Source organism: Dermacentor albipictus, chromosome 4 (assembly GCF_038994185.2).
Source record: "Dermacentor albipictus isolate Rhodes 1998 colony chromosome 4, USDA_Dalb.pri_finalv2, whole genome shotgun sequence".
Lineage (NCBI taxonomy): Eukaryota > Metazoa > Arthropoda > Arachnida > Ixodida > Ixodidae > Dermacentor > Dermacentor albipictus.
The window spans coordinates 56,070,952-56,097,660 of record NC_091824.1 but is presented as its reverse complement, the minus strand read 5'-3'; the positions used below and the strand labels follow the sequence as shown (position 1 = coordinate 56,097,660).

Sequence of the window (26,709 nt, the reverse complement as noted above, 5' to 3'; positions counted from 1 at the left end):
AATTCAGTCGGCAGTGTTTCACCATCGTGAAACACGTACAGTCGAAACGAGTGTGCAGAATTTACCCATATTACGTGCTGTGCTGTGAACCTGGATAGCGGTCCGTTATTATAGCTCATGTGTAAGAAACGTAAATGTAATAGAAATTCCCGTGTTTCTTTTTTCTTTACTGGGCACACAGTGCTGGTTTCATAAGCGCTTGATATTGTTTTTAACTGCTTTGTTGCTCGGTGCGCAATATAAATACCGCTGCCCTTGAAAAATGGCACCCTGAATTCTACGCCTCGCAATACTTAATTGGAGAGCTCAGGAAACGTGACTTTCTCGAAACCATCGCCATTTAATCTCTAAGTGGGAAAATGAGACTAACAAGTCTTGAAGGCCGAGTCTGAAGTTTCCGTTTAGGGGGCACTACACAAAAAAATTATTTCTCCTGTATCAGTAAACTACTCTTCTACAATATCAAAAACACTGCTCTTATCAAAACAAGTCGCTTGGTAAGCCACAAAGAAAGCGCAATAACCAAAGATGCATGGCGACGCCTCCTTGAAATTTCCGCTCTAGCTCGTTGTGACATCACAGATTTTGACAGTGCCTTCCAGGATCTAGTTAAATTTTTTTTAGTGGTAAAGATAGATTACGTTGTGTTTTAAGGGAGCCAAAGATTGAACATGGTGAGTTTTGGGAACTTTTGCTGAGCCAACGCGGCCTAAATACGAAAGCAAGTAATACGTTGAAATCCGTGGCATCACACTGACGGGCCGGCGTTTTCCCGATACGGCGGGAAATTTAAGAAAGGATGAAACTTTGACCATCTTCATTTTCTCCTCTGACAATCAACCTATTAATTCGAAATGAACGACAACTGAGTTTTCCAAGAACCCTTTATCCGTCTAACCTAATTTAGTGTATTTCTTTAGTGTCCCTTTAGGGAAGTCACTATTATAAAGTTCGTAAAAGTCGTCCTTCAGGCCAATCTAAGGCTAATTGAGAAAACCACCAATATAACAAAACAGTCTTCGAAATTCAGCATAAATAAGAGGAGATAAGAAATGGTTAGGTCGGAGAGTTTCACGCTTCGAAGGCCTTTTTAGGCTTGTAGCACAGCTCACAAAGAGCAAAAAAGAAGATGTCAGCGCAGCCTGTCATTCAGACAGGCTGCGCGAACATGGTTACAATGCTAAGAATTGTATTACAGCTGGCGGGTTTCTCGCGCGGCACTGCAAAACGTGTGGTTGCGAACCTGTCTTAGAGGAACGCGTCATTCTAGGTCGTAGTCGTAATCAGCTCACAAGAGAAATCATCGAAGAAAAGGCTATCATAGGTCTGAGCCATGCATGTGTAAGCTCACCTTCATCATCATTATCAAGCAATGAATTGGCGTATCTCAGACTGCCGCCAGAGGCTGCCTGAATATGTTTTCACATGGTTACTATCGGCGTTGTCGCCTAGCTTTGTGTAATCTCTTGATGTCACATGGTTCGCAGAGTGCATAAGTAGCCTTCTGTGTCACGGAATAAACCATCAGTTGGAAGTTAGCGCTTACTCTGTTTTCCATTCCCTTTCATTACCTCTTCATTTTTGCTCTTTCTGAGCTGCGCTACAAGCCTGAAAAGTAATGACACACCAGCTCGCCCAAACTGCCACGCTTTTGGCGCTTCGAAGGCCTTTTTCTTGTCTCGTTCTTGTTGCTTTTCATTTGCGTGAAACAACATTATTGTGCACCCAACTGCGCTCTTGCTGAAATGTGAGAGACCTGCTCGGCAGCTCACTAAGAAAAAAAAAATTTTAGTTGACTCGCAGGTTACAGCAAATGCCGAGAAAATACTCAGGGTCATAACTGCAAACAACGCTGCATTAATTTCTTTCTAGACCTTTGTTTTATGTGGGGCGTTCCAAATACTGTAATAGGTACACACTTCGCGTTTACAACACCGTATCTGAAGTCCAGACAGCGCACTGTCCTAAATTATTCAGTGGGATCACAATCACGAAACTGATCAAGCGATGGTCATTAACACAAATGGAGATAAGAAGTGCGGCAGAACATGTCAAGAAAACAAGAGACGGCAGGTAAAGAGAGAGGTAGAGCGAAAAAGCAGTTAATGGAGCTCAAACGTGTGAGAGTCCGGTTTGCTAACCCACAGTGTGGGTAAAGGCAAGTAGGAATTGGAAACTAAAGATATTTTATGCCAAACAATATTATTCGTAACCTATCAACGTACTTGCAGAAAGCACAATGTTCACATGAGTACTTCAATTTTCTTTAAAGGTGTTGAAAAATAAGTTGAGCAAGGTATTTGTCCCAACTCCTGATGAAAATACACTTTTGAGCGCATAAAACCTACTTTGTTAAGTGATCACGTGTGTTCTGCAAGCCGCGCCTTTCATATTGTCGCGTGTTTGAGGATACGGCTGACTGACTATGCCTTGACAATATTATGTACTGGCTCCATCAAAATACAGCACAAAATACTTCCTTGAAGCTTCTCTTAACACAATCTTTAACAAAGCACCGCCGGTAGCAGCGAAGGACTAATCTATAGATTGGCAGTGCCGATCATAGTGTTACTGGTCAACCGGCGCTAAAGCAATATCTGTTGTTAGAACGCGCGTTTGCAAATACTATCTGTACTTAACGACCAATAATACCGGGCTGTATACTGTTTTCTGACTTGAGATCCCACATAGAGGAAACGTAGCAGGCTCCTTTTTTCGCCACCGTGCAATGACAGAACGAACGATGGGTCAAATTTTGGAACGATTCTTGCTCGCATGCCACTGAGTCATTGTTATCGCATACATATGGAACTTGGTTTGACGGATGAACTCAAATGAATAAAAAAAAAAGAGGAACCCATACAATGTATTGCCTCGGGGTTCTACGTGTGCCAACTAAAAAACGATGCACTAAAAGAAAATTAGCTTTGCAAAAAAAAGGCATATACCAGATACCAGTCCAGATACCAGATACCAAATACCAGTCGAGTTGCTGGGGTGGATAAAAATGTAGAAATGTAATTTAAATATCTCACAGCATATGTGCAAGAACGGGGTGTTTGTTGCACTGAATGTAAATATACATATCTGTATTAAATACGTCTCCTACAGTATGAACTCCAACGATTTATGAGTTCATGAGAGCTCTTCTAGCAGACTGCAATATTAACTTGATATCTAATGCATGCGTGCTACATATATGCTAAAATTCTAAGCGGTAATATTGCTTAAATATTGATAATACTATCAGCTTATCTGTCAAGGCCATATAAGCTTTATTTCAATAGTTCATCTACATAAAGGACGGAAATATTATAATTTAATATTTTCTTTTTTTTTTGCGCTTGTGGTGCCTATGCCGTGCTGAATTACTAACCGTTCTGGCGCATATCATGGCGTTTAATAGTTGTGAAATCTTTTGTTTTATTTCAGGATTCCAGTTATCTAGCCTTCGGCCTACTCGTAATGGAGAAGTAAGCAGCCCTGGATATTTTTCTTATCAACAAGACACTTTAAAACCTATAGCTGTGATCATCAACTAATATCACTTAACATCACCATTAACCAGCGCTTGTCAATCGTAGTACCCCACATATTGTGACGCACATCAATTTGTTTGCCGAAAAGTGCAAAGGAATAATTTCGTAATTATATTGACATCCTAAGAAGCCACACTTTTGTTGAGGTTATTTTCACACTTTGCTTCCAAGCTAGGCATACCGTCATATTACGTGCTAACTTAGCGTGTATCAATAGACTACATCATAATTGACGATAGTTTCTGAAGGTGCGTGTTGGTTGTTACTGCTTTTATGCACCCCCTTTTTTTTTGTGTGTGAGACAGACTGTTCCAGCCTCTCCCTGTACTTAGCGGCCTTTAGCGCAAACATGATTCTGAACGCTGTTCAAAGAAAGCATTACTTGTAGCGACAACTTCTCAGGTGAGTGCCTGTATTTATTACTTGTACTGCATGTGACAGCATGAACGTTGTATTGGCTGGAATGCGACTACCCATGGGCAGTGTCGAGTTATGTTTCATTGTGCACGAGTAGCCTACAGTTTGCTACATATAGTCGCATCTGTGAGCGGACAATGACATTTTACGGAAACATGACGCCATATTACTTTGCATGATGACCTCTGATCTCCTACTTCTTCCATTTTCGTGCCGCCGATCGTTCACTACGACGGGATTTCCCAACTAGAAAGTCACATCGGTGTACTCTGGGCACCCCCGTTACCACGCTTGAGCTACATGCCTGATTCGCAACACTTAAACCAACATGTTCGTCAAGGATCAGATACAATTCGATATCACTCACCCAAATTTCGCATTGAAATACATTCCTCAGAACACGAGGGCATATTTCAACGGCGGATTCAATGAATGCAAAAAAAAACAGAAATTTTGCTTACAAGCAGCTTATCTCACCTTCATTTCCATAAGCCCAAAGCGCCTTTAGTATATAGCGAAAGCTGGTAACGCGTTCCTTCTCTCTTTTTTTTTGCCAACCGTTTTAAAGCGCATAACGCCCGCAAAATGCAATACCCGAAGACTGGACCATAATACTTATATATCTGGCAGTATAAATGCGGGGTAAATGTTCTAGCCCATACGAATTTTACAAAATGGCAACAAGCGCACGCACGTTTCTCCCACCGGCACAGCTCGACGCTTGCCGCTGCGCATAATTTTTTCTCAGCTCAAGGAAACGCATATACATAAAAATCTAGGTATACTAACTTTAAGCTATAGGGCTTAATTTCTCTGGTTTCTCTCTTTGCAAGCATCAGCATTTGTTACCTAAAATATGGCTAGCAAAAGATACAATATGTTAAAACAGCGCTTTCGTAGGGTTTGCGCATGTGCATGGCCAAGTGTGGGAGCTGCGCAGAACGCTACGAACTTCACGTGTACCCAGGTTATACGACTGTATCAAGCGCCATCTATTTTTATAATCCAGTGTCCGGCGGAAACCTGTCTGGTGAAGAAGAAAGATAGTTGAACTAAAACACACGCGCGCCAAGTAAAGTAGTATACAATGCACATTCTGACGTTTTGAGGCTCATACTGGTTCCAATTCACAAATCATACGACGCTGAATGTTTCCTTCGAGAAAATGATAGGTGTATGCGTTCGTACCTAAAGTCGTGCAGACAGAACTATACCTGGACCCTGAAAAGGTACACATAGCATGTTGGAAGCGATAAATTGGGGGCGTCTAGACGAGTTGACCCACCTCAATCTGCGACCTTGTCGGAACGCATCGCTGAAATCCGTCGAACGGTCCCCGGCATGAGGCGACGGTCACCGCAAGCTTATGCACACATACACACACCTATCGGGAGCGCACGCACTTCACCGTGTCAAGCTCACGTCGAGCGCTCGGGCGACAGGAACGGCACACGGCGAAATGGCTGGGTCACACGCGAAATGGCGGCGGAGGCGGCGACGACGACGACGAAGCGGGTCCTCAAACAGCCCACGTGTGTGTGCGGCACATAGACACGCGGCACTCGCCGCGAGCCCGTGGCATGCGGCGAGACCCATTCGAATGTGCTCGCGTGCTTCACGACCACGCCGCAGAGCGCGACGCGCCGCCGAGAAGAAAGAAAGGGGGCACACAGCCATAAACATAACGTTCGAACACTTTTCGAATAGTTCGCAGCAGCGGCCCGTGGTCGGAGATAGCACCTTTACCGCCCTGTGTGTTCTTTTTCTTTTATTGTCTCATCCCTTTCCCGTATCTTGGTCGTCACTGCGCGCATGCACACGTAAACAGCGCGAGGCTGCCCGCCGCCCTTGGCGCCGAGCGTATACTCATAAAGAGGGACATTAAGCGTCCGCGCCGAGACGCGCTGGCGAGCCATCATTGTCTCTCCATTTAGGGCCCATCGCCTGCTGGCGGAGGCGGCCGTGGCAGACGTCGACGGGCACGGCGAGCGATGCACCAGCGTGCGGACCGCGACGCAGGGCGCCGCGCGAAGACGCCCACCGACTCGATCGAAGGCTGACTGAGGGCATAGACCACGCCGGCGCCGCCGATCCATGTGCTGCTGCCCGTATGACCTGCGAGCCCACGGCAGCCCGGAGACCATGCACGGGACCGAGAGACTGGCCGGGCCCGGGACCTTCCACGTTACCTAAGTACGTACACACACACCAGTCGCCCACGCTTTAATATCTTACCGCGGGTGTACCCAAAGTTGGCAAGTTTTTCGTAGACTACATTTTCATGAGATGAATGTACACAGTGAAGCCGATGCACAATGTTTCGGGACAGTATTCGAACAGGAAAACGGTATAGCGTTTGAGGATAGTGCAGAGGATGTATGCTAGCGGTGGTATCACTGTGGAAGCTACGAAGGCGGGTATCGAGAAGAGAATGGGAGGCCTGTTCAAAAACGTGCGCATAACAAAATCGCGTGCGTCTAATAGCGAATGAGAACGAAACCAGCATAAGGACTTTGTGCTGCGCCACCTTTTTGTTCCTTCGAAGTCACCAACTTTAACGAAGCTATTCATTAACCAGCAACTTATGTTAAACCGCAGATCTTGCTTTTCTTGTCACTCATCGAAGGTATCCTAAATTATTAAACTTGTCCTAAGGCCTTTCCGAGTGGTATGTAAGGTGCAACGTCGTGGAGCAAATTATCGTAATATTAATTATTTGTATATTATTACACACCTAAAGGCAATTCAAGACGAAGCCATGCTCTTCGACAATACATTTTCTGCTGTCGCAGTGCGAAGTTATTGTAGTAGATTATTAGAGCTAGGATTTTTTGAGTGCTGCTAATCAGCCAGTTCTTTCTTTTTCGCATTCATAGCGGCATCTTTTTTTTACAGCAGTGCAAATCGCCAAATAGTTTCTTGCACGTGATGACTGAAGTCATCTCTTCAAAGGTATTCTCTCTTGAATTCAATATGGGCTCTGCAAGATTTCGTAGGCCGAGTCCCCACACAGCAAGAATAGTTTTACGTGTTGACTATTTCGCTGAGTTATACGATGGTGGAGAGTGACACAGCAACTGTGGTGCATGTGGTTAACGAGAAATAAGACGTCACGCCATCGTCTACGAACAACCTCACGTCTGTGATGAGCTTGCAAACTATAGCTCAACAATACGACTGTAGCTTAAATGTTCAGCTTACACATAAACGTTACGATGGCGATGCCGTTAGTGCATGTATCGGATAACTTTATTTACTCTTTAGCAAAGAACATGCTTTCTTTTTCATTTGTGAAGCGAGCATGTCTATGCAAGAAAGCGGTTTGGAAAGGAGAAATGAAAGCGGTATGTACACTGCTCATTATATTGCAAAAAAAAGAAAGTATTGTCATCCCTTCGCAGTAGCATGAGGCTATAGAAAAAGTACATACGTGTTTCTCAGCAACATAGCCGTTGAAGAAGCCATCCTGCTCCGGACAACGAACACAGGACCAACGCTTTTCCGCAGCGGTCGCGGCATCATTTTTTCTAACTGCCGGAGGCTACAATCTACAACTCTAATTAATCTACAACTCGAAGCACCGGGACGATGCGTGTGACAAATCAGTTTTGCGAAAATTCCGAAGGTGATGGAAGTTTCATGAAAGGGCCAAACTGACATTCGCCTCGTAGTATACTGCTCGAGGCTACGCTGGTTTTCTTTATAAAGAAAGCTTCACAGCTGAAAAAGAAAGTTCTCCTGGTCCGGCAACCAGATCAAATTTTTTTTTACACTGCGAAACAGTCTTTCTTAGAAACCCATATTGAATTTCCTTTGTTGGCTCGCAATACTCTCGGCTGCATGAGAATTTTTCATTCACACGATTTCATCCACCTTGTGGATCGCCGCAATAATTGTTTGTGCTATCATTTAAGCGTATGCAATAATTCTATGGTCACGTTATAGTGACGGCGAAGAACGGCGCAGTGTCAGAACTATGAGCCACAAGTTTAACTCTTTATTAGGCGAACTTCCGCCCAGCAAAACAAGGTGATCGTCGAAAATCTGATCTGTGGGCCAAGCGCGTCGGCTTTTATACATGACTCATCGAATGTTCCAGACTAATCGCTGGTGTCTGCGTGTCTTCCAGAGAGTGCTACGCAAATCGTGTCGTGCATACAATCAGATTACGCAAGGTTTGACGACACCAGATAATGGACGGAACCATCGGTAACGTTCGAGAAATTTTCGATTCATGCAGGCACGTCCGGCGCCGAGCGATAACGTTTAACGATTGTTATCTGGTGAAAAGCGGTCACCGGATGAATGAGTACACGTGTCAGTATTGAAACTGCTATGCAGTTTTGAAGATATCATGTTGCGGACTAAAACTTGTATGCTTAGAACCGCGTATAAGTATACACCAAACGATGTTACCCATGCGCCTGTCTCTATGCACAGAACTTCAGCCACACCCGCATCGAATTCTACTTATTTACGTGCCAAAAACCACGATAGGATAATGAGGCACGCCATAGTGGGGGACTCCGAATTAATTTTGACAACCTGCGGACCTTTAACGTGCACCCAATGCACGGCAGACCCCGGGTATTTTTTTGCATTTCGCCCCTATCGAAATGCGGCCGCCGTGACCTGGATTTGATCCCGCGACCTCGGGCTTAGCAGCGCAATGCCTTAGCCGCTAAGCCACCACGCGTACCCACAGCCTTATTTGTAAAGAATGGTTCACGTGACTGTGCACATCTATAGTCGATGTAGATAGGGCAGCAAAAGCGCAACACAGTACCGCTCCTCCAGCAGCTGATACCGCAGGAATTTGCAGGAACAAAGATATGCCTGCTATATCACCGACTCATGGATGGTGCGGCTGTCACTCAGGTGAACCTGCAGACCATAAACTGAGTGGTGTGCCCCTGCCTTCTTCACTGTGACGTGAAACACGAGATTACATTCTCTTGATGTGCCCGACTTACACAACTCAAAATAACTATTTCAAGTGTTAAAATCTCTCGGCGTGCACGCGTCATGTCTATAAAGCTGACATGCTCTTGTGGCCTCGCGTACCAAGTAAGTCAACTGCGTTTAAAAGTGGCGACGCTCTTTATTGTTTCTGGGCAGTTGCCACTTGACGGAACGACTCTTTTTTTTTTTTTTGCAAGTGATACATATTTCTATAATCCTATGATACGCACGCTTTCGATGTGAGCTTCTATGTGTCATCTCACTCCCTTATTTCCGTTCCTATCTCTCTAGAGATAGATATTACTTTTTCATTATTATTTTTTTATGAATCTTTTCGACTCCTGTCGTAATCGTTGAGTTATGGCGGCTTTTAACGCTCCCTATTGATAACCACTTCCTCTTTATCACCTATAGATTGATATCCCATAATCTCCCATTCGCCCGGCTCTCAACTCCCGTCGCATTTGCCCACAGATGGACGTTCGGCCGAGGCCTTGGTCGTTGTCTGCGCCTCGCATTCGGCGGAGCGTCAATTTGCTAAGCTACTAAAACCTAAACTACACAGTACTAAATCCCGTACTAACTTAGGGATAACTTCGCTTTTATCAGAAGACAAACAAACAAATGCGCAGCGCGTGATATGTTCCCAATTCTTTCATATAACACATTTCTTTGTTTTTTCAAGCCGGAGGAGAAAATTGCCTACCAATTGTTGCGCAAAAAGATAAATATCAATATAACGAAAGGATTCTTGTAGTTAGTCCTCAACTGAATGGGACCCGGGGCAGTTGATTTCTGATCGTAAGTATGTGTGCGCATTAGCCATGCCAAATCCTTTTCATCATTGACTGTGCGATGTGGTTGTACAATCTTAACGCGCACTGAAAGCATTCAGTGGACTCCATGCTCGATGTCCTTATTTCTTTCCCTATAAAGATTTCGATTTTTGAAGGTTGGTGCTCACTTGCACGGGCTGAAGCCATAGCGAAGATGAGAATTTACATGCATGGACATGATGCAAACATTGCAAAGCTTTGTGTACCTTCTTGTAATGGTAGCATGAATATTCCACTCACTGTATATGCCCGAGCTGGTTGCACAGATACGAATAATTGTTACCTATATACCTGCTGCATGGTAACAGTTGTTTCCATACGTATCGAATCCTGGTTTCGATTTCAGTTTATTCTTCGAATAATTCAAAGACGGCGCTGTGACCCGTAGCCGCTGGCCAGTAATACGCAGACACTATTGAGTACTCGCTCGTTTATCTCACCTCAATTATTATGTCATAAATTAAGGCGCATATAACAGAAGCCTCGAGGACTTGATATACTTCAGTAATTTCAGACAACGTAAGCGGTTTTGCAAAAGTTTTATGGATCAGCTTGAAAGTATTGCTCTCGCGACTAAGCCAAGTACGTGCTCAGTAGTTTGTGTAGGATTATGAAATGTTTTCATCTCGGCAGGCGTATGTCTGCGATAACGAACGCAATAGAGCGCGTAGGAGCGCTGAGTACGGCGGTGTACGGCTGTGCTAATTATCTCTGGAACTCAGCGTCGCCGAAACACGTAAGTTTAATCCCAACATCGACTCAAATTCTGGAATTGCATTCCAATCAACACTTCAACAGTATCGTAGGCCCAATGAATCTCTAAACGTTTAGCGTCTTTAATATATGCGCTTTATGTTTTAAATTGCTTGATTTTCTTACAGGGTCAGCATATTTAGCGCCAGCGAACAAGGACAGAAGGGAGACGACACCCCAATGCGCTACAACAATTTTATTTTCAGGAAACAACCACCTATTTAACCCATGCACGGTGGCGCCACATCATCCAAAAAAGCCGTCTCCTTATCTAACAAGTATTGTGGTGTCGTCTCCCTTCTGTCCTTGTTCGCTGGCGCTAAATATGCTTTTAAAGTCAGTTTACCAACACGCCCAACAAATGGTAACTCTTACAGGGCTTGAGACTCAGTGCGATTCACTAATACGTCGTCCCACCTTTTTCGTCAACATTTTCTACATCTAGGGCTGACGGATAGAAATAGTAATTACAAATTGCGCCACGTGAGTCAAGTTCACGTGACTGGTTCACTTCACGTTGAGTTCCCCGAACAAATACAGCAGACGTGAATACACCCACCAAAGCATGCAATTCGCAAAGCACACAGACTACTGCGCTCTCCGCGTATGCTGTTCATATGCGTAGCCGGAACTCTATGCACCATGACACCACTGAAAACTGTCTTCCTGCGCGGTTGAGCGCAACTTAATATGGTTACCTTCAGCCTGCTGTTTCAATATGGGTATACCAAAATGGACCTTGGTTATTTTTAAATCTAGATGTTGGGGAAGAGATTCACTATTTTGTAGATTTAGTGCTTCAAAAGAGTTTTACAACTGCTCCACTTCATAGACTACTGAAAATGCCAGTAAGCTCATTTTTATAACAAAACATTTCTGTGATCATTAAAATGCAAAAAAAAAAGATTTCAAGGTGCAGGCGGCATACATTCGAGCGAGTCCAGAAAAACACCGGCGCCACAGCTGCAATTTTCATGCTGATCGACTCATTGACGTTGCCGAAAAAAGAACAAGTTTTTCTTAAATAGTACCAGCAGCAGAATTGAAATACCCTGCAAGTACCACCGTGTTGCCATTACACCAAGTTACTTTGTCTTTTCAGCGGCTATATTTTTTGAATTAGCACAAGTTCTGCACAGCGACCGTTTAGTGCACATGCGCGGCGCCAGTGTTTGAACATTTCCGCGGAATTCGCCGAGAACAAACCACTCCATGCAACTGGCATGGGTTTCGCTGACGTGATCTCGAAAGGTTTCTGCTTTTTTGTAAGCCGTTTGTCACTGAGGCACGCCATGTTAAAAGCATTGACGATACAAATTTATGTACAGGAACCATACGCGATTTACTAAATTATAAGGGCGTCCCAAGAGCAAAGTTGGTAGATTAACGAGAAAGTCACTAAATTCATCCACCTTAACGACAGCTTTGCGTTTCAGCGCGTTTCTTTTCATAGCTTTTCTTGCTGGTAAACGCTTCCGACGCAGCTAAACCACGAGAATGGAGGCGAGCCCACGCTGAGCCCACATTGAGGCGGTCACCTTTGCTTTAAACGCTCTTTTCGCAACGCTCCCTTTTCGCATTCTAGCCACTGACTTGCAATGCAGGAGATAACTGAAAGTTAGCTTTGAAAATTCGAAGAAAGGTGTCCATGGACGAAGGGAATAAATAAAACCTAAAAGAGAGAAAATTTCAAGCAAGTCATCAAGACTATCATAACTTAGCGACCTCCTTTTTTTGTGTGTGCGTGCGTGCGTATGTGCTTGGGTAGCGGCATGGCAAAAAAGAAAAGAAAAATTATAATAGGAATCAGGGCCACGACGCATGTAGTGTAAACCTCAAAGCCGACGCGATGCGCTGTTGATACAGTACGCGAAGAGAGTATCACACCATTAGGGCCACCGTCGCAATGCCAGACATACGGCGATGCTAGCGATCAAACCGAAGGCGGAGGAAATCCCGGCGTGTTCAGTTATCAACGCACGCGTTTGAAAGTGGCAGGCTATGGCAGCAAATTGATAGTGCATGGCCAATGCTTGCCTTTCCATCTGTTGCTTTTATATATAGAAAAAAAAAGAAAAAAAGAAGAAAGTGTTAGGGGTGCGCGTTAGCGATGTAGGTGATTTGTTGGATGCCCATTTCGCTACCATCCTCGTGAATAACTAGGGCGATATGACTTGTGCATACAGTTGTACCGCGCTCTGCACATTTGTCCTTTGTTGTTTCAGAATAGCCGTTCGTACTTCATTTTACGCTTCTCTGTGTATTACGCGCTTTCTGAAACTGATGTGTGGCTGATCACAATTTTTTTTTCAAAGACAACGCTGAAGTACCCTTTATTGTCCTTTCTCTTTTCTTTATTTTATTTCTCTCTTTTTCTCTCTTTTCTTTCTCTTGAGCGCTTCGCACTAGTATTCGTGCGTGCGCTACTGATAGTTCGTATTCTGGATAGTGCTATACTACAGCCATAGGTTTTTCCGGGCACTGTTGCAGAAAAAACACCGCCTTATCATTTTTGCGCGTTGGCACATACCAGAAACGTGAGCGTTATCAAACTCAATCAGTTTTGTATATGCTTGGAGCTTCATGCAGTTCAGTTTATCACGCTCGCTCAGTCGGAGAGATAACGCGTTTCGCTTGATCTTGCATACGCGGCAAGGTGAAGTGAAATCAGGCCTTGAGAAGCAGCCACGCACGTCATACAGACGACAAACGTAACCTCATCACGCTGGAAAGTTACACGCACTAAAGCACTTTCCACGCACTCGTTCGTCCCGCTGTCACAGATTTTCATAACACTTAAAATCTTTTCTGTTTCCTTGTGCGGAGAACGAACGAAAAGGTTCAGCTGTTCAGATCCTGAAACCGACCAACTGTCCCATAGGTAGACTCTCGCCAAGAAGACAATCTACTTCATGCTTAACTAATAAAATCATTTTGAACAAACAATGAAAGCATTACACTTACCGTTTGGTGACTGCCAATACCTTAATATTAGCTGCGTTCAGTATTTGAATATGCAAAGTTGTTTTGACCAGTACACTAAGAATTAGGTTTGGGCCCTCTATAATACGTGTAAAGCGTTCGATAAACTTGCAAAATCGCAAAATGTACGGAAAGTACGTTCGCAGCTTTGAGACGCCTACAGAAAAGCAGACAGAAAAATTTTCTTCAGCTAGCAAAATGTCGAACGCCGACCAAAAAATGTATGTGGTATAGCATGAAGCTAAAACGTGGCGCTTTACTGCAAGATACTTTAGCGCAACTCATGTTACCGAACCAATGTCGATATATTTGTTGTGCTGTATTTTAGTGCACTCATTTCTTTCAGCTTCTATCGCTTTTTCGGGCGAAGCTGCAACATTTCCGTACACGTTTTCGCTTCGCAGCTTCAGTGTTTATTTTCATGAAAACGTTGCTTTCAACCAAAACCAAAAGTGAACGACCATAAGTTGTTCTATCAATGCTATTTTACAATGTTTACACGACTTGTCTAGGTCAAAAATAAAAATAAATGCATATCGCAGCAGGTATAACACGGCATATCCCTGTAAGGAATCAGGAGGTGTTCTATTCTACGCCTTCAATTGCAATTCGGTAATCAAGACGCTAACAAAAAAGGAAAGGAATGTAATAAAGGAACAAGAAAGAATAAATTAAGCACTCAGAAGAGATAGTCTCCGTCGATGGAAAATCTACGAACGGCTAGCAAGTGCACTCCAACATACTGTATTAAGAATTGGAACATTATTTCAAGAAGACCAAGAAACTTCGAAAGATTATATATATATATATATATATATATATATATATATATATATATATATATATATATATATATATATATATATATATATATAATGAGCTATTGTGTCTTGTTAGGACGTTGTTGCTTGCATTTCTAAGGTGCTAACTAATGAACGCGTTTGAATTGTGCCTGATTTGTTCATGAACTTACTTAAACTGCCACGTGTTATGCACTACCGTGCTGTGCGTTATGGGTTGCAGATGGTGTGTGAACTTTAGGTGAAGGCTTTCTAGGCCTTTTTTAAGCATGCTGGAAGTAAACGCACACAACGTTGCGCTGTAACGTCTACGTATTGTCAGGTGCATCTCTGTTTCAGCAATCTGCAGACGATCCGTGAAAGTTGGCCTTCTAAAAGTTTCTATTTCGATACTCTGGAACTTTTGGACGAACACACGATGGTATTCCGCGTATCGTCAAGAAACAAAATGAGCATGTCCGTCAACTACATTCGTGCCAACGTTTCAGAAATCAGCGTTCAATCAAAGACGACATGATATATCTAGGCTTGCGGGTGAACTGGTTAGACTACACTGCTCTCCGCTGCCAAATCTAGAGCCAGCGCAGCTCCAGATATGAAATAAACGAAGCCACCGCATCGGTCACCAAAAACGCCGCAATGCGCTTTTTTCGCATTGTCGGTTGCTGCGGGCAGAATCGGCCGAACAGCAGCAGCAGCACAAACAAAGAAGTCGCATTCGCTCCCAGCCTTGTTTATGAAGGATGGATGCTCCGAAACAAAAGCAATAAGGGCCCCTGGGAAATGCAGGCTCGCGTCACTGTCCCGGCAGTCTCTCCATTGTCTGCATCCGCCTGGAACAACACGCACTCCGAAGACATGTAGGCGTCCAGCCGCCAATCGCCAGATGAGATGGTATACGCGACGCTCGATAAAACTCTGTTCTGTGGGGCCCCCGCCCCCCGTGGGCCCTTATTCGACGACGTCCCGCACTAATGTACCGCCAACCACTTAGGAAGATTCGCGCTGCGCTGTCGGGACCACAACGTTTATGTCTCTGCTCTCCTAATAGGATATGCGTGCTTTGCGCGTGCAGCCCCAAAAGAAATAAAGGATTAAAAAAGAAATCCGAGTGCACATCTTCATGAATGAACTCGCGGAACGTATTGGCAAACGAGGAACCCCATTCCAGTTCCCCTTATGTGCACGAACAATTTTGAATATTGCGCCGGATGTTGCTTTATAGAACGACCTCCGAAAATCTACGTGATATTTCAGTGAGGTTGATTTCGGGTTTGATTATTGGACGTGAACTTCGGTGGAAGCACTCATTATAATTATCAATTGAACACGCTTTAATGGCACGATGCACTTATCGATACACTGGGAGTAAAATATTACATACCAGGAGCCCTTCGCATATTATACTTTCGTAACATTGTCTTTGATTTACTCAGCCCCCCATTCACGTATACCCGCCCGTGCTGTGTGCAGTCCATTTCATCATGCATGAACGTGCAGTTGTCTTTCATATTCTTCTTCATATAGTTGTAGCTAATCATTTATTGAATTGGAATACTCAATACTTCAATGCGCTTGTTCCTTTGTGGAACTCAAGGTCTATTATCTATTTTTTGCTTCCGCTGTTGCCTGCGCGGGAAACAGCGTGGCGGTTACCCTCGTCCGACCTTTCGCGTCGGCTTTTTGACTCCGGTCCTTGTATAAGTGAATCTGAATCCAATCGACTGACGTCATGTTTATTTCGGCCTTAGAAGGTTGGTGGGTAATGGCCAACTTTGAAGTCATCGATACCCCAAAGGTGCATAAGTGGACACGCGTTTTTCAAAAATGAAAGCAAATGAAGCTGTATTGGCTCTGTCATCGAGGCTGGTGTGCAACTCTGAGCCAGCCATGCACGTATATAGCAAGAAGAAATAACGTCAGTGTTTAAGTTCCCCATACATTTTCCTTGGTGAGGAACTTCCGCAACTAATTTCATATTTAAGCAAACGCAAGAAACATGTTTATGTGTCATGTGTGGTGCCCCAATCGTCTAATGTTAAGCTGGAGAACTCGCAAGCGCGCACTCCAACTAAGAAGTCGCAGATTCCCAGTGTGCAAGGATTCATCTTTTTGCTACGCAATTAAGGAGCAGGAAGGTACGCCATACTGAAAAAAAAAAAAAAAGAGGAGTCGCGTCATATTAGTTCATACGTCCGGTTCGCTGCATTTCACTTCCACAGCCGGACACGAGACTTGTGTAATCATATTTAATTAAGAGCTCCCAAAATCTGCTTTCTTGAATAAACCTATTTCTCCCACAAATGCACGCTTATGCAATGTTCTCCGCGTGCAAACGTGTCAGGAATAATGGCTTGCATAAGTAAAAAAAAAATGGCTTGACGTTCTGATGCTTCCTAGAAGAAGTGCCCACAAAGCTCTCGTAATTTTCTGTCGCACCGTTCTTCGCTTCCCTTATCTTCGCTGCTTTCATCTTATACACTGAGCAGCCGCAATAGCTCAAACAAACGAATCGCAGATTTCGCTTGTTGGCCCACGGTCGGCGTTCTCCAAAGAATGCTTTCCGTTGTTCCCACCGCACCTCGGGTTGCGCGAGGCATGCGTGACAAAAAAAAGTATGGCTGCTATCAGCGTCAAAGAGAGCCGCCTTTTGTTCAGTGCTCGTCGGCGAAGCTCAAAGCTCTCCTTATGCGCGAGCCGCTTTGTGCATATGTTTTCCTCAAGTGGTATTCACGTCAAAACGTGACGCAGCCTAACGCCTGAGGAAAACTCACCCTTTGACGCGTACCATTTATGTAAGATTTAGCACTAACTAATAGTTTGAAAACTAAACCTATGAGGTGACATGGCGGGTACAAGGAAACTGTTACGCCTTATTCCAAAAAAATAAAGGCATCAGTACAATATGCTCGGAAATGTAGTCACAGTTCACGGTGCAAATTGGGCACTTCTTTTTTCTTTCTCTATTTTTTTCAATCCCCTTTCCCTTTTTCCAGGTGCAGGGTAGCCTGCCGGACACAGCCTGGTTAACCTCCCTGCTTTTCCCTTATGACCTCTGTCTCTCTCTCCTTCGCAGCATAAACTGGCTACGGAAGCACTCTGAAATAGTTTCACATGCATCACATATCTAATATGTATATTACAGTACATCTCTCATTCTAAAACTGGTTTTCTATTGTTTGCAACGAGGGCTGGTGACGAGGGTTAAGGCTCTTGGAAAATTATGGACGTAGTTTTGCTAATGCCAACGTACATCTATCCATAAACGGGAAGAAACTTGGGCGGTATTTACCTACACAGCTAGCCGCTACTTTAATGAATATCTGCGGCATTTTTCCCGATCACACAGTGCAGCAGTATGTTGCATCTTACTGTAAAATCATTTATTCAAAACATCTAGCCGGTATATAATGCATTGTGAGAACACCGACATGAAAACATCGGCGTGAGAAGAAAAAACATCGGCATGTGAAACAAGGTCACATAGATTGATTTTAATTATTATTATTATGGAGTTTTACGTGTCAAAAGCGCCATCTGATTGTGAGGCAAGCCATAGTGAGGGACTCCGTAATAGTTCAAACCACCTGGGTTTTTTCAACGTGCGCCTAAATCTAAGCGCACGGGTGTTTTCCATTTCGCCCTCATCAAGATGCGGCCGCCATGGCTGGGATTCGATCCCACGGCCTATATTCATTCCAAGACAAGAGGGCATAACGTCGCGTACTCGCATATCAGCATCAAAGCTGCCGGCAAAGTAAAAAAAATAAATCATGGGGTTTCACGTGCCAAAACCACTTTCTGATTATGAGGCGCGCCGTAATGGGAAACTCCGGAAATTCGGACCACCTGAGGTTCTTTAACGTGCACCTAAATCTATGTACATGGGCGTTTTCGCATTTCGCCCTTATCGAAATGCGGCCACCGTGGCCGAGATTCGATCCCGCGACCTCGTGCTCAGCAGCCCAACGCCGTAGCCACTGGGCAGCCACGGCGGATGCCGGCAAAGTATAGGGAAAGACTAAGCAATTTCCGAGCAACTAAGTTTATGGGAACTCGCCTGCTTACGTAAAATATTACGACTCACGTACTGCCATAAAAGCATTGCAAAATCTGTTTCTTTTATTTCCTCGCCAACTAAAATTTTCGCACAACTAAAAGGCACGCGAAAATTTTTTTAGCATGGAATATTTATTACACGCAGTGACATTTATTAGTCCATAATTTGCACCAAACTATGTCAGTCATGAAATGGTAAAGTGTGAAAGTTTGTATCTTCGTTCTCTTTCCATTTACTTCCGTTAAGTCGCACAAAATTCACCCGAGGTTTTTCGTAAGCTTCTCGCGGCGCCTTCGAAAACTGCCGGACTCTTTTCTTTACTCAATGCGTTAAATAATGCTATTCATAACCAGGGGTCAAAATAGCTCGTGTACTCTCGCTCGTATACTTAGGTTTAGGTGTACGCTAAAGAACCCCAGGTGGTCGTTAAATCCGGAGTCCTCCACTAAGGTGTGCCTCATAACCAAATAGTGGTTAATGCGTGCAGAACCTAAGATATTAATTTAATTCATTCTCTTTCATTCCTGCTTGTTGCAGGGATAATGCCTCAAGCACATAAACAAAACGACTTATCGAGTGATTTGAGGCACATTACAGTGTGTGTGAGTTCTCCCTTCATACGCGTCGCTTTGGTGCCAAAATCACTCTCTTATTTCAGGAAAGGGGATCACATACTCACCACTCACTTCCACTAATAAGCGTCGAGAGGCGGGAGGCAACAAAGAACGCTCCACCAGCAAAGCATGCATGTTCGCGCTAATGTACATGGCACGAGCATTTTCTTTGCCGATAGCTTACTGCTTTGCATTTTTTTATTCTGTCCGTCCTGTGGAGCGTCTCGACATCGTAATTCGAGACAAGTGCATTGAGATAAGTGCATGCTCGCGCACGCGATGTTGTTGTCTCAGTCGTTAAGGTAAACAAACGTTTCTGTTTTACCTGGCAACGCTGGAAGGTGAAACAATGTTACTGTTCCGGTGAGGTGGTGTCAATGACCTGTGCTGTCTCTGCAGCAGCGAGACGTCTGACCGCAGCCGAAGCAAGCACGCACAAACATACATAATAATCGTACCTCTGGAACCGCTGATTTCGTTTTGTCGAAACGTTATATGCACGTTCTTAGGTGCCACGTCAGAACAGGGGAAACCCGCATTTCGATGGAGGCGAAATGCGAAAACACCCGTGTACTTAGATTTAGGTGCACGTGAAAGAACCCCAGGTGGTATAAATTTCCGGAGTCCTCCACTACGGCGTGCCTCATAATCAGAAAGTGGTTTCGGCACGTAAAACTCCATAATCTTTAGAACAGAGGAAAATTACTGCCATTAACGTTAGCGGAAATACTTAAAGGTCAAAACTTAGTTGAAGCAGTTATATCGTGAAGGTGAAAGCCGCATGGCATAGTACAGGATATTTAACGTCGTCGCGACGCGCGAACTGAATAAGCCAGAAAAACGGGGCAGGTCACATAAGTATAAACAAAGCTAAAACGGTCAAGCATGTTCCTCGTATTTTTTTTATAAATGTGTGCTTTGTTCTTCGGTTTCTTACACGTCACGAATTTGTATATACATACTAATGCGTATAGAAACTTAAGATGTCAACAAAGCTGTAAATGTTAGGAACGGCATGCCCAAACTCTGACTGCTTCGCGTGTCATACTTACAAGGCCAACATGAAGTGGAGAACACTCGCGAAAAATGCCGTCTTTTTTTTTTTAGAGGGGGGGGGGGCCGAGGGAGGGGGCAGGGGGCGGATAGCTTATGTGTAGTCAGGGACGTCTAACGCCTGCATTAAGTACGCGTATGTGCGATTATTTGAGCGTACATTTGCCATACTGTGCTCGCCCCAATACAAAGTAAACAACGCCGAAACGCGATGCGTAAAAACAAGTTTGGCCAGCGCTTACCAAATGCAAATATACTGGCGAGTTTCGCCGTGTTTCCAAGATATTTCAGTGGATCTGTATTACCGTGTACGTTGTTAACTGATGTTTATCAACTTGCGCAATTGCGTAACGTCCATGCGATGGTGCAGGTGTTGCCGTTTGCTGGGAAAAGCAAGACGACCAATATTATAGCAGTGTTCTCGTCGCTATGTCTTCCCACCGTGATAGTCACACGCGTTCATGGGAAATAAAGATGCAGAAAGCAAGAAATTAAAAGAAAGTAGCATTAACGTTTTTTACCTTGAAAGAACGAAATATGGGCCAAACGAGTCATTTTTAGGGCTCTACCTCCGTTTTTTTTTTCGAGAATACGTCTCTAAAATAACGTGCTAGATTACAATCTGGCCATATATTCAGATTGTTCAATTGAGCAACGCGCAAAGCAATTATCTGGTTTTCGTTTTCCTTTATCTTTGTATTTTTACAACATGAACTGCATGAGAGCCTTACAAAAAGACATGGCATACATTTGAAATCGCAAGCAAATATATCAGTTTCATACTTTATTTTGAAGTCATTTTTCAAAACCATTGCTCTGGAATTCGGACAAATAAAGATCTTTTGCGAAGAAAACTTGGTGCTTTCTATTTTTGAATATTTAACTTATCATATAGTATGTTTGTACGAGTACTGACATTCGCAAAGTACCGCACATGCCACCGTTTACGACGAAGCAAAACGACATCAGATCAGCATGGTAGTTCTCTTTACTAATAGTAATGCCTCTAACCTAAAACTGCGAAGGGCTCCAAAAAAAAATGTTTTTTGCACAACGTGAACACCATTGCATATGATGAAAAGCCACAGCTTATTTATTTTTTTAGCAATATTCCTATATCAAACGATGCCAAAGTTTAGGTAGATAGACTGGCATATATTAAGGTTATTTTCGAAATGATGGAAGATCACTGTAGCCATCATTATGACATGCCTTGAATATAATAGCACATTGTATTGTGGTATATCTTAATAACGCAATGCTAATTTTAGGTAAGGATGAATTTGCGTGCAAACTAATTATTTCCTTAATCAATGTCCGTTCTGCGTGCTCCATTACTGATCGTAATTATAAAATGACCCCCCCCCCCCCCGCAATTTTGCTACATTCGCTCCAAAACATTGTATCATGCATTCATTATTAAAGATTAACAATACTCTGCGTGTGACTCCACAAACACATCTTATTTATCCAGTGTAGGGGGAAGAATTTATGTGGGAATTGAATGATGAACTTGTTATACAGCGTAGAATTACTCTCGGCAAGAGCGTTGTTTGTTTTGCACAAAAAGCAATCAGTAATTGCGCTACGTCACTATTTCGGCAAAATACCCAACCCTATGATCCTGAATACCCGTGATTCTTCGTTTGGCACCAAGTGTGATCGAACGAGATGAGGCTAGCGATTGGATAGCTGTCGAGAAATGCCGAATTCCAGGCGCATCTTGTCTAAAATGCCTTAGAAGGAGTAGTGTATTTCATTTATAAGCAACCTCTTTAAAGATCCGAATGATTTGGATCTGAAATGTCATTTGAATATTATATGTGAGTACACGTTATGGGATATATAAGATAATTTCTTAGGAATACCTTAAAATACGAGCGAGCAAAAACTGTTTGATATCAATTACAACAACAATTTGGGCTATCAGCGTTCGCAGTAAGAGCCTTTGGGTATCTTTGGGTATCAATGTCCGTTCTGCGTGCTCCATTACTGATCATAATTATAAAATGACCCCCCCACCCCCCGCAGTTTTGTAATTATGTAGACTATATTACCTTTGCTTAATATAGTCGTCATGTACCATCCTGACAAAGCTCGAATTCTCACGAAGCGAAAAGGCTCATGAAGGCAAGGTTATATCATATTCCAGTTATTATCTTGAACACAATGGGAAAAAAATCTAATTATGGGGTTTTGTGTCCGAAAACCACAATATGGGTTATGAGGCATGTTGTAGTGGGGGACTCCTGATTAATCTGGATCACGTGAGAGAGAGAGAGAGAGAGAGACAGAATGAAGAGGAAAGGCAGGGAGGTTAACCAGATATGAGACTCCGGTTTGCTACCCTACACTGGGGATGGGGGATAGGGGTTAGAAAGATGACAGAGAGGAAAACGCAAAAAAAACGAACGCGCACACATGGAGACACACACACAAAAGGCGTTCCAGTTAAAGTCGTTCACACAGGCCGGTAGATCGCAAGAAGCGCAAAAGCGCTTGATCACGTGAGGTTTACATATATATATAACGTGTGTCCAATATGAGGTATACGGACGTTTTCGGATTTCGGCTCCATCGAAACGCGGCCGCCGCGGCCAGGGATTCGATACCGCGACCTCGGCCTTATAGCTGCACAACGCCAAAGCCACTACGCCACCACGATGGTTTTTTACAACGTGGGCACGAATGCGCGACAGGTCATTACGTAGACGAATCTATGCTAGAACAGACAATAACAGCAATCGCAAATCAGCATTCAATCGTCGGAGCTGGTCATCCGAAGTATCCGTAAAGATCAAGCACTGTATTCGTCGATTCTTTGGTTTCCGGCATGAATTATTAGTTTCAGACAACCTCAAAAAATTAAAAGCATTTGCAAGGGAGTAATGCTTGACTATGGGGTTAATAATTGTGCTGAGTTTTATTTTGTCGCTCAGTGACAGCAAAATAAAACATGAATTGAGAGACTCCACTGGGAACCATATTTTGTGCAGAACAAACTAAGCGCCAAACGAAGTATGCTGTCACAATGCATGTTCGGCCTGTCCTTTGAAAATTTATAGGCTACATCTCGCCTTTCTTCTGCGTTGTAAGAGAAAAGCGAATGAAATACGTGTTGTTCTGCAGTGAACTGCGTCTGGAAAACATTGGTAACGTAAGACAGCTGGGGCAGAAGAGCTTCTTGAAAAAAAGAGGAAACGCGAAGTAATTTTGCCGCTACGTGCAGTGCGTGTGATAAGTCACGTTCTTTTCTCCCACAGGCGTACTTAACTGAGAGTACGGCCTGGAACAACTTGACAGACATGCGCGCCTGGAGCTACACAACGCGTTTTCGGCCCGGTTTTTTTCTCAGGCTTTGCTCATTTCTGCAGCCATGCACTTCTTTGGAGTCTTATCACACTTCGGGAGATTTGTATCCACCGCCAAGCCGCACTGGCCCTTCCATGTTCTCGACATTATAAACGTTTAGGAAAGCACTCCGCCGCTGTCGGCTTCAACAAGCGACAGCCGGCCCGTACTATCGCCACATGCTCCGCTTTCTAATTCGCTGATGTTCCCGCGTATAAATCAATGTCAGCCACTATCGTCTAAGCAAAGATTTGTCTTTGGCGGCAGCTTGAAAAACGTTAAACGCTCGACCGAGTGCGCGAGGGAAGCTTGCCGCGCAAATTTCCTTTATCTCTTCTCAAGGCTCTTTCGCAATGCCCGGGCCTATTTGACAGCGCAGCCGACCAATGAGAGACCGCCTTGATCTGCACTCACTCATGCTGCTGCTCTTGCTTCTCTATGTTATTAATTCTTAATGCTGTTTCGTGTTACTCTCTATATATAGCGCGGAACAGACCTGATAGCAAACAAAACATGAAAACGTGGCCTAAAAGAGAGTATTCGTAACTTCTATTTGCTGGCATGAAAGCGCATGTCGTTATTTGTCATCAAATTCAGACCTAGTGACATCAGGTGCAGCGATGCTGCAGGCATTGTTCATTGGCAACTTGGCTTGGTGATGCTCACGTGCCGAAACAAAACAATAATCTCAATACTGCACCTACGTACACAACAAATCACATTTAGTTCTAGGGTTTTGTGTGCAGAAACCACGATCTAATTAAGAGGCACGCGGTAGTGGCGGAGTTCTCCTGAGGTTCTTTAACGTGCACCCAATGCGCGGTACACGGGCGTTCTTGCATTTCGTTCCCCAGCGAGATGCGGCCGCCGTATCCAGGATTTGATCCCGCGACCTCGTACTTAGCAGCGCAACGACCAAGCCACTAAGCACCTACGGCGGGTCTGCAAATCACATTGCGAATTCTTATGTGCTTGAAGTATGGCAAACAAGATCCCACTCATAATTGAGGGAACGTTACAAACCGCATGCGGCACTTGTTAAATTGGGAGATGCATGACGGAAGCTGCACATTGGTACAATATCAGGAACACTGCAGCCGAGGTCTCTTAATTATTTTTTGAACACCTGGGATTCTTTATCTAAAAATACGATTGTCATTGTCGAAATTTCTTACGAGATTCGTAAAAAGCAATGGCTTCCTTTAGTAGGTTTAGAAGTTTCACGCAAGTTTTGTAGGCGCGGGGTTAGAACTTTGCTTGTGCGACCTTTAAAACAACTAGGTGGACATTGAAGCTTGGCTCCTGAATTCATATTTAGGATGTCATAACTTTAAATCTGAGCACTTTCTCGTAAATGCGGCATATTTCTTGCTTTTATGAAGTTCTGTGCGTACGCGCGCTGCGATAGTGTGTCTTTATGTCGTTTGGAAGCGACTTCGTGCGGAATACTTCTGTCATGTTCATGTATTAAATCCTCATTTGAATCACAGAAGCATACGCTGCTGAGCATATGTTCCGACAATCCACGACTCGTGAAGCCAGTGTGTCCAAATTTGTCTTGTCCAACAGTCAAACAAGTCCAAATTTTAATTGGTGCATTTCACTGTTTCTTGCGTCCATGATGCTTGACACTGCTTTTTCTTCGTTTGGATACGCATGCCGTTAATGAAATATTTCTATCTCCCCCTTCTACTCTGTTTCTCTTTTTATCCCTCTTAATCCTTCCCCCTGCGCAGGGTAGCCAACCGGAACTACCTCTGGATAACCTCCCTGCCTTTCTCTGCATTATTTTCTCTCTCTCTCTCTTCTTTCGCATGCTTTGTGTATTGTATTTTTTTCGGAGCAAACAGAAAAAGAAAAGATTGTCCGCAGTGTTCTTGTGGCCACCCAGACGAAGATGTGCATCATCTTCTTCTCGAGTGCTCGAAATACGATACACAAAGAACGGTACTGCAAGCTAATTTGTTTATATTAGACAGAAGACCATTCACTCTAAAAAAGATACTTGGCCCATGGCCAACTGCGGGCCTTCAAAAAAGAGCGCTTCTTGCTCTGAAAACGTTTTTAGAGGACGTCAACATTTTGGGAAAATATTAAGTATTGGATAATCCGAATACGCTAAATGAGTTACATAAACGTTGTTCGTGGTGCATAGTTGCTTTATGTGGTGATCGCAACTTTTACGCAATACGTATAATTCTGTCCTGTACTTGGAGTGTATTACAAGTGTTGTTGTGTGTTTTGGCTGTTCAAAACATCGGACTTCATATATGCGTACGTGGACTGAACTCATGCACAGAACTTTGCGACTCATGTACTGTTGGACTGTATATTCTTTATTGATCCGGTGTTCTACAGAGTGTTATATTCAGTGTCGCTACTCTCCCTTTTTGCGTAAATTTGTTTCGTCAGCCAAGTGACAAGGAGTAGCCGGTGCCACCACATAAAGGCGCCAACCTCTCCTAACATTCGCTTCAATAAAAAAAAAAAGATTGTTTCAAGTGCAAGAATAAGAGAGTTGTTTATACCGGCACTTGATTAACTTTTAGACATATTTTACAACGTTCCCGTGAGAAGTCTTTCAATGGCTAAAATGTCATGCTTCCTTTGTTTCTTTTTCAGGTTACACCAGCGACACGGCGCTACAAAGAGACGTGAGAAGTTAAAGCCGCGGATGCGAGCAGCTGCGAACATGCTGACGTCCGCCTACAAAAGTACAAAAATTATACTAGAAAAAGAAAGCAAGCCGATGCTAACTTCTCCAGGATATCTTGTTACCTTTGACAAGTCACGTCATCTGGCTTCTGAATTTCCCGGGTCCGATACACAAAAACACAAACGGAATATAATTTTTTTGTTATACACTCTTTTTTGAATGTTTCTTAGTTCGTCTACGTGGCACCCCGTGTACCTACACGCGTTATTTTAGCCCACTCTTTCGGGCTGTTAATACGCTTCTTTATCGTGCAGGCACGCACGCACGATACCACATCCCATTACAGGCTCTTTCGTCAACATAGCGTAAGAATGTGCCAAAAGGTGGGAAGAGAGAAAGAGAGAGAGAAAGAGATGCTGTTGGATTTGATAACACCTCTGCTCGCGTAAAACCTCGAGTAAGTAGAAACAACGCATCGCACTACTTCCATAGGCCACACTCAGCCCGCTGGATCAGTTTGCATGCATACTGTATTGCAAGCAGTCAGCTAGCTAAAAGCGCCTTCGCAAACTATCTAGAAAAAAAGTACACAACACTGCGCGAGGCCAGAACAGCCGCAAGAAAGCGAACAGAACGCCGTATACTTCCAAAAAGCTCTAGAAATTGCGGTCATTTCCTTGTAGCGC

The 26,709-nt window shown here is 43.8% G+C and overlaps 1 protein-coding gene and 1 long non-coding RNA gene across 5 annotated transcripts in view; one reads left to right on the top strand and one right to left on the bottom strand.

The window, feature by feature from the left end:
• The window catches only part of LOC139059093 (uncharacterized), a 163,806-nt gene extending 158,314 nt beyond the window's left edge, over positions 1-5,492 (bottom strand). Inside the window, exon 1 of the transcript XR_011513895.1 lies at positions 5,242-5,492. The gene's annotated coding sequence lies outside the window, so the exon portion shown is untranslated. The remainder of the gene's footprint in view (positions 1-5,241) is intronic.
• The window catches only part of LOC139059094 (uncharacterized), an 86,047-nt gene extending 59,810 nt beyond the window's left edge, over positions 1-26,237 (top strand). The window contains exons 2-4 of one of the 4 annotated variants that reach the window (XR_011513898.1): positions 3,433-3,473; positions 5,891-6,149; positions 25,990-26,237. This is a non-coding gene — a long non-coding RNA (uncharacterized lncRNA). Of the gene's footprint in view, positions 1-3,432; positions 3,474-4,718; positions 4,736-4,882; positions 5,186-5,688; positions 6,150-25,989 lie in introns of those variants that run through there. The other 3 variants (XR_011513899.1, XR_011513897.1, XR_011513896.1) reach the window with 3 other exon arrangements.
• The last annotated feature ends 472 nt before the right edge of the window (positions 26,238-26,709 follow it).